This window comes from Triticum dicoccoides, chromosome 3A (assembly GCF_002162155.2).
Source record: "Triticum dicoccoides isolate Atlit2015 ecotype Zavitan chromosome 3A, WEW_v2.0, whole genome shotgun sequence".
Lineage (NCBI taxonomy): Eukaryota > Viridiplantae > Streptophyta > Magnoliopsida > Poales > Poaceae > Triticum > Triticum dicoccoides.
Window position 1 is genome coordinate 726,308,385 of NC_041384.1, and position 7,894 is coordinate 726,316,278.

The 7,894-nt window shown below is 51.1% G+C and overlaps 1 pseudogene; it reads right to left on the bottom strand.

Moving 5' to 3' along the window:
• Nucleotides 1-3,576: 3,576 nt before the first annotated feature.
• On the bottom strand, nt 3,577-7,203 carry LOC119270523 (annotated as a pseudogene).
• Between the last annotated feature and the right edge of the window lie 691 nt (nt 7,204-7,894).

The following is a 7,894-nucleotide window of genomic DNA, read 5'->3' on the forward strand; positions in this document are numbered from 1 at the left end:
AACACCGACGGACAAAACATATAGAGTTGGACATTCACTTCATCTGGGAGAAAGTTGCCATCGGTGCCCTACGTATTCTTCATGTTCCATCTAGCTCACAATTTGTAGATGTCTTCATGAAAGGACTACCGACGCCTTTGTTTTTGGAGTTCAGGTCCAGTCTTCACATCGGCGACGGTTTGCCTCCTAGTTCAGACTGCAGGGGCGTGTTAGATGACTCGACGAATCAGCCTCCAGATCAAATACAAGTAGCAGATCAACCCACGTCATTGGTTACCATGTTTAATTCAAACCGACCTAGATTAACTTGTACTGCAAGTTTGTAACTCTTCCAGCCCATGTATATATACTGATCAATGTAAACCATCGAGTTGTGCAATTGCAGCCCAATCATATTCTGTTACAGTCAGGGCAGCGTGGAGCAGTCAGCCGTGGATCAGGAACCCGTTCAAGAGGCTGGCGGCTAAGCTCAAGGCCACGGCAAAGCAGCTCGCCAGGTGGAGTAGTAAGTATGTGGGCAATGTCAAACAACAAATACGCATCACGAACGAGGTCATTCTACGCTTGGATATTGCCATGGAGGGGAGGGTCTTGTCTCCGGCGGAGGCGGATCTCAGGAGGCTGCTCAAGCGAAAGCTGCTTGGGCTCGCCTCGCTGGAGCGCACGATCGCCAGACAGCGTGCCAGGCTTTTACGGCTTAGAGAGGGGGACGCGTGCACCCAATACTTCCACGCTCATGCCATCCACATGCAACGGAAAAACTACATCTCCAAGCTCAAGGTGGACGGTGCGCTCTCGGCGGATGACGAGGTCATGGCCGGTGCTGTGGACTCCTTCGCCCAGCTGCTAGGGGAATCCACCGAGCCTGAGTTCACGCTAGATCTGGAGGAAATTGGTGTCCCTCGCAAGGATCTCTCCCACCTCGGTCGATTGTGATTTCTCCGAGGAGGAGGTGCTGGCGGCTGTGCGCGCGCAAGGGCTGGACAAGGCGCCGGGGCCCGACGGGTTCCGGGCGAGATTTTATGTGGCTTGTTGGTCGGTCATCAGAGAAGATGTGATGGAGGCGTTTGCCTCTCTTCAAAAATTGGACTTCCGTGGTCTAACCTCCATCAATCAGGCGTTCATCACATTGCTCCCCAAATCCCCTGCAGCCTTGGAGATTCGTGAGTTTCGGCCGGTCAGCTTGATTCATAGTTTCCCAAAATTGGCGGCCAAGGTGTTGGCGATGCGGCTCACGAACGAGATGTCGGGTCTGGTCGGGCCTCACCAAAGCGCATTCATCAGGGGACGGTGGCTACATGACAACTTTATGATGGTGCAAGGGATGGCTAGAAAATTGCATGCGTCTAAGAAAGAAGCAGTGATGCTCAAACTCGACATCACTAAAGCCTTCAACACGGTGGATTGGGCTTTCCTGATGGACGTGCTGCGACATATGGGCTTCGGGGCCAAGTGGATTTCGTGGATCGCTGGACTACTCGCCTCCTCCTCTACTTGGGTGTTGCTGAACGGCGTACCAGGGGAGGTCATCTTCAATCAGCAAGGTTTGCGACAAGGAGACCCGGTCTCGCCGCTCTTATTCGTCCTTGTCATGGAGGCTCTTCATCATCTCCTAGGCTCGGCTACGACGGAGGGTGTGCTGCAACCCCTTGCGGCTGCTAGCTTCCGGCAACGCACCTCCATATATGCCAACGACATGGTCACTTTCATCAAACTGGACTTGCAAAGCCTCAGGGCGTGCTCTATGCTGCTACGCGACTTCGGGATGGCGTCTGGGCTGCGCACGAATCTGATCAAAAGCTCCGCCCACCCCATTAGATGCTCGGAGGAGCAAGTTCTGCAGATTGCCACCGAACTGGAATGTCAGGTCATGAGCTGGCCCTGCAGGTATCTTGGGCTCCCGCTTTCCTTGCGTAAGGTCTCGGCGGCCCAGTTACAGTACATGATAGATAAGATGGCCGATCGGTTGCCCGCCTGGCAGGCCAAACTCCTCTACCGCGCGGGAAGATAGGAGCTTTTGCGCTCTACGCTGGCCTCGATGCCAATACATGCTATGATGGTGATTGACTTGCCGGTTAAGACGATCACCGCGGCCAACAAGATCTGTCGAGGATTCATATGGAAGGGACGGCGGGATGTGCAGGGAGGACACTATCTTGTGGCCTGGGACAGAGTGTGCGCGCCCAAGGACCTCGGGGGCCTCGGGGTGCCCAACCTAAGGTTGATGAATGCTGCGTTGCGCGCCAGATGGCCGTGGCTCCAACGGATAGACCCCCTCAGACCCTGGGCTGAGTTCAACATGCAGGTTTCACATGAGTCCTTGGGCTTGTACAAGGCGACCACGAGATGCGCCCTTGGAGATGGTGAGTCTGTGCGCTTCTGGCCGAACTGGTGGCTGTGGGATGGAAGACTAGAGGACTTGATGCCCAATCTCTACGCCTTGGTGAGACGGTCTGGCCGGCTGAAAACTGTTCGGCAGGCAATGACAGAGGGCTGGTGGCACTATATTTCGCCGGACATGTCAGTGCAAGCGCTGCATGAGTTCATGGTGCTTGTAGACAAGACGCAATATGTGGTCCTCAGGCAAGGCGCGGATGACAGGATCTACTGGGCCTGGGAGAGCTCGGGGCAGTTCCCTGTTAGGTCGGCTTACAGGGCTTTCTTCGCTGGCATGATCGAGGCGGACGGTGCCACCCAGATTTGGAAATCGAGAGCTCCAAATTCTTGCAAGTTCTTCGTATGGCTCGCGGCAAGGAATAGGTGTTGGACGGCGGATAGATTGGAAATAAGCAGGCTCCCTCACCCCTCAGCATGCCCCTTCTGCGATCAGGAGCAGGAATCGATTGATCACTTGTTGCTTGGTTGCGTGTTAGCACGGCAAGTGTGGACCAGCATCACCAATGCTTGGGGCAGACCTGCCTGGATGCCAGGGCTAGATGCGACCTTGATGGAATGGTGGACCTCCCTCAACCCACAGAAACACCTAAGGAAGGAGACATGGACGGTGGTAACGCTCGTGGCTTGGATGCTATGGAAGCACGGGAATGACATCGTGTTGAATGGGGCCTCGCCTTTCGCAGACGCCGTGCTTACGAGGATTGAGCTTGAGGGTCAGGATTGGAGGGCTGCTGGTTTGCTTAAGGAGAGGGGCTCTCTCCCTGGTTTGGTAGATAGGTTGGATAGTGGCGAGTGATCCGCATGTGGACACTTTTGATTGTGTAACCATGGCTTGTAACATTACCTTTGCCCATCTTGGGCCCTTCTATCTATGCTTCTGATGCGTCATTCTTTGGCGCATCCTTGAAGAAAAGAGTCAGCCACTATTTCATTTGAAAAATCTTGAAATGTTTGTGAAATAAAAATATCACGAATTATAAAATATGTTCATGTTTAAAAATACTTATTTATTTTATAAAGTGGTCTACAATTTTTTTAAATGACATGAATCAAAAAGATATTCATCAATATTTTTTAAAAATGGGCACCAATGATAGAAAAAGAACCAGCAAAGAAGACATTACTACTTTATGTCCACAAAACAATACAAAATGTGCAAGTTTACGTACATCCAAACGCTTCAGAACTCATTTCATGTTGCAGTCATAAAATTGGATAGTACACTTTGGATGAAAAAAGAATCAGTTCCAAAACAGGTAGCAAATCATTATGTTGAACAAAGAAAACGCCAACTAGTTCTTCAAATAATATATATTGCACTGTCCTTTTTGTTTCTCCGAAACAGTTCTTCATGCAGCCACGAAGCAAGGTTGACCAATCATTGTGACACATTTCCTAATGTAGACGATATATATTTGATGTACTCTGTTTTGACGTTCTTCATCTTTAAAACTACCTCGCTCATAGTTATCCTATCTCCAGGTGAGTCACTGGAGCAAAGCAAACCAACCTCTAGTATTGGCACAAGAAAGCTAATGTCCATGCCAAAGCATTGCAGTAGCCGTCTATCCATGACATGAACAAGTTGACCTGCCTGAAACAATTGATTAACCCATCGTCTAAGGCTCGGTTCTCCAACAAACATAGCATCCGTTGGCCTCTTCCCAGTAAAGACTTCAAGGAGCATGATGCCGTAGCTGAACACATCGCTCTTTCGTGAAGCTTTCCCGTATGACCCATACTCTGTGCAAAAAGAAGGATAAATGCACATTCCAACTGAACTGGCCAATATTAGTTAATTGGTGGCTTAACAAGAATTTGATACATTGAGCAAGATAATAAGTACTAAGTACCTGGTGACATGTACCCAATAGTGTCATGCATGTTAATGGAGAACGCAGAGTTACCATCAGCTTGTAGTAGTCTTGCAATGCCAAAATCTGCCACATGCGCCATCATGTCCTCGTCAAATAACACATTGCTTGGCTTCAAGTCGCAGTGCAAGACGATTTCATGGTAACCATGGTGTAGATATTCCATTGCCATTGACACCTCAAGCATAACACACAGTCTCTCGCGGAACCTGAATTGTGTTTCGCCCTGTTGTGAGCAGTGAAGCAATGTCTCTAAATTGCCATTTGGCATGTATTGTAGCACCAACGCTCTGAAATTCATGTTAGAACATGTGGTGATTATCCGTATCAGGTTGCGATGCCGCGCCATGCGGAGCACATGGCACTTGGCCTCAAAGCTTCTAATGGCACACGTGGACCGCATGTCAAAAACCTTTATTGCAACCATCAAACCATCGCTCAGTTGTCCCTTGAATACCTTTCCGTGGCCTCCATATCCCAACATGTAATCTTCACTGAAATTACCAGTGGCACGAACAAGCTCTAGGTGTGAGACTAACTGATGGCTTGCTGGAGCTGTCAGGTCATTGGAAGATTTGGTCTTGCCGTTGTCGACTTTATTTCTCCACGATATGAAGTACAATAAAATTACAAAAATGACAAAAGCTAGCGTGACAGCTGAGAGTAGGATTATTAGAAGTGTTAGGAGGTTGTACTTATTACTGGAAGTGGTACTTACTACTGAAGCACTACCTTGGGGTTTCAAAAATGGTTGGCATCGAGGCAGAGGGAAGCCGCACAAGCCAGAGTTGTTTGCATATTGGCTCTCTGGGAAAGTGGCAAGGGATCCCATCTCCGGTATTGATCCATTCAGCCTATTGTATGATAGATCAATCTCCGACAACGATAGCAACGAAAATGAACTCGGGATTGGGCCTTCCAACTTGTTGTGTGACAGGTCAAGCATACCTAAATTCTTGGAACCTGCAAGCTCTGCTGGGATGGCACCAGAAAGTCGATTTTGCCGAAGATTCATGATTGCTAGATAGTTCATCTTACCAAGTTCCTTGGGGATCTCGGAGTCAAGCTTGTTAAAGGACAGGTCCAAGAATATCATGGAGGCATTGCTTTTCAAAGTGTGCTCTCCGCTATCCAGGATGTATACCCGTGTGAAGTTGCACGTATTCTTGCTAGCCATCTGGTTTAGTTGCTCCAAACGGACGCCGCCGATCTCAAGCAGGCTCCCCGCGCCGCGACATTTGCTGCTCTGCTCGTCGTTGCGCAAGTATATATATGTGGCCGCACTATCATGAAGCCGATAGCCACCTTCCCGGACTGCCTCGCCAGCTCCGGTGGTATCGATCCGCTTAGCTGGTTGTCGTTCAGATCGAGCCAAATTAAACTCTTGCAGTCTCCTAGCTCCAGCGGTATACGCCCTGAGAAGGAGTTGTTGTTGAGCTTCAAGATTGCAAGGTTGTCTAGCCGCCCCAGCCAAGCCGGCACCGACCCAGAGAGCCGGTTGCTCCCCAGCGCTATCCATTTCAGATTCTTGCAGTTCATCAATTCCGACGGGATGCTGCCAGTGAGCGTGTTGTACTCGAGGATGAGGTGCTCGAGTCCGCGAGCACCACCGAGCGACACCGGAATCTCGCCCTCCAATTTGTTCTCCCACAGGATGAGGTCACGGAGACGAGCAAGGCTGCCGACGGATGTGGGGATGGAGCCATTGATGTAGTTGAGACTGAGGTCTAGAGACTCGAGGCTTTCACAGTTGGAGATCTTCGCCGGGATGCCGCCGGTAAGGTAGTTGTTCTGCAGGTAGAGCACCTCGAGCTTGGACTAGCTTGGAGCCGGTGTTCGGGCAGAGTGAGGATGGTATAGCGCCGGAGAGCTCGTTCGAGCTGAAGTCCAACATCCTCAGATTGGCAAGCCGACCTAGAGAGTCGGGCATGGAGCCATGGAAGTGGTTGAGTGATAGAGTGAGCCACGAGAGCCGTGGGGAGCGACGCGAGCAGCGTGTGTCTGGCGGAAAAGCGCCCTTTAAGTGGTTGCTGGAGAGGTTGAGCGAAACAAGAGCAGTGCAGCCGGACAGGGCCCCGGGCAGCACCTCGCCGGAGATTAAATTTCCGGATAGATCAAGTGACTCCATCCTGGAACAGTTGGTGAATGCCGGGACCTGGAGTGGCCCGGAGATCGAGTTCCAGGCGAGGTTCAGCCGACGGACTCCCCCCATCCAGCTGAGATCGCCGTCGCCGGTGATGTTGTTGTCCGAGAGGTCAAGGACATCCAGGCGGGCAAAAATGTCCCCGCCATCTCCCTTCCCGCCGCCACCGCCAACGAGTGCGTTACCAGAAAGGTTCAACTCCCTCAGCCCGTCGCACGCGCCGGCGAGCACGCGGGCGTCAGCTACGGATCCTCTTAGTGCCCTGTTGCCGGACAGGTCCAGCTGAGCCAGCTTCTGGCCGCACCGCCAGACCACGGCGACCCCGCCGCTTGCGAGGGAGCCGCTCATGTTGGCGCCTCGCAGGCTGACGACCTCGACACCACCCAGCTGCAGCAGTGTGCCCGCGACGGCGCGGAAGTCGACGTCGAGTGGGACCCCCGAGAGGGAGAGCGACACGAGCCTCTTCCCTCCCCTGACGCACGCGGCACCAGGGAAACTGCACGCGCCGTCGCCACGGGTCCATCCCCCCAGCTCCCCACGGTTCCGTACCGCCGCCTTGAACCGCTCCAGCAGCTGCTCGTCGACGCCGTCGTCTGCGGCCACCAACACCGGATCATTAGCGAGCAGCAGTAGCAGCACCGCCAGTGCCAGGCACAGAGCAGTACCCATAGTAGCGCCGACGCCCAGTGCTCAGCTATATGAGAATGTTTACAGTAGTCCTTTTGGGTTTCTGGACCGGATGAGCTGCACTAAGTTAACACTTGTAGCAAGCAGTGCTAGTAGGTATGATTGTTAGTGCCGCCGGTCGGTGGCTCGTCGTGTTCTAGCTAGGGAGAATTATACGTATATATGCGCCATGATCTCTAAAATCGACCTTTTCCTGCCTGATGTACGTAGGTGGTCCTGTATGTGGTGCCGAATTTTGCTGGTCCTCAAAAGTCGACGTCGTCAATCGAATTAGTGCAGATCATCGTGTATCATGTATACAAATTGAGTTGCTTCCTTGAAAGAGGACACGTACGCGTTAATGAAAATTGATTATCTACTCCCTCCGTTTCTAAATATTTGTCTTTCTAGAGATTTCAACAAGTGACTACATACGGAGCCAAATGAGTGAATCTACACTCTAAAATATGTCTATGTACATCCGTATGTGCTAGTCCATTTGAAATCTCTAAAAAGACAAATATTTAGGAACGGAGGGAGTATACGTGTGTGGATCCAATATACGACGTGTTGGAGATTGGTGCACCCATTTTTCATGATATGCACGTGAAGCATATGATACTCTCTAAAACAAGATGATTCCTCAAGGAATTCGATAAATATCTGAGGGTACGATCTTCTTCTATTGTTACGCTGTGAAACCTTGTCACTACAGCAGAATTGTTCATGGTCGTTGGACCAAAAGTCACTTAGTACGGGAGCTCTCTAAACACTCCATGGCTCTTAGACTGCTCGCCAGCAGTAATTTGAGTCG